Here is a 231-nt window from a genome sequence, read left to right as displayed (position 1 = left end):
AAGTTGGATGTGGAAAAGAGTTCACAGTTTTTCGTAGTGATGCTCTTTACTGCACGTTTTTCACCCGCGACGAACTCACCGTTAAATGCATTGTTCACTTTCGCGTTTACGTGTCTCTCCATTGCATCCCGTATGCTCGAGCATCAAACTCTTTGCATACTCGAGAAATTGGCGAGGTTCGATGTGGTTCGCGTTGATGACAATTCCGGGTAGTACACGGTTATTGAACGT

The sequence above is a fragment of the Odontomachus brunneus genome, unplaced genomic scaffold (genome assembly GCF_010583005.1).
Source record: "Odontomachus brunneus isolate Ranch 3 - 2012 unplaced genomic scaffold, Obru_v1 Obru_scaffold_406, whole genome shotgun sequence".
NCBI classification, from domain to species: Eukaryota; Metazoa; Arthropoda; class Insecta; order Hymenoptera; family Formicidae; genus Odontomachus; species Odontomachus brunneus.
The sequence above is the reverse complement of the archived record's forward strand: the minus strand, read 5'-3'. Positions refer to the sequence as shown.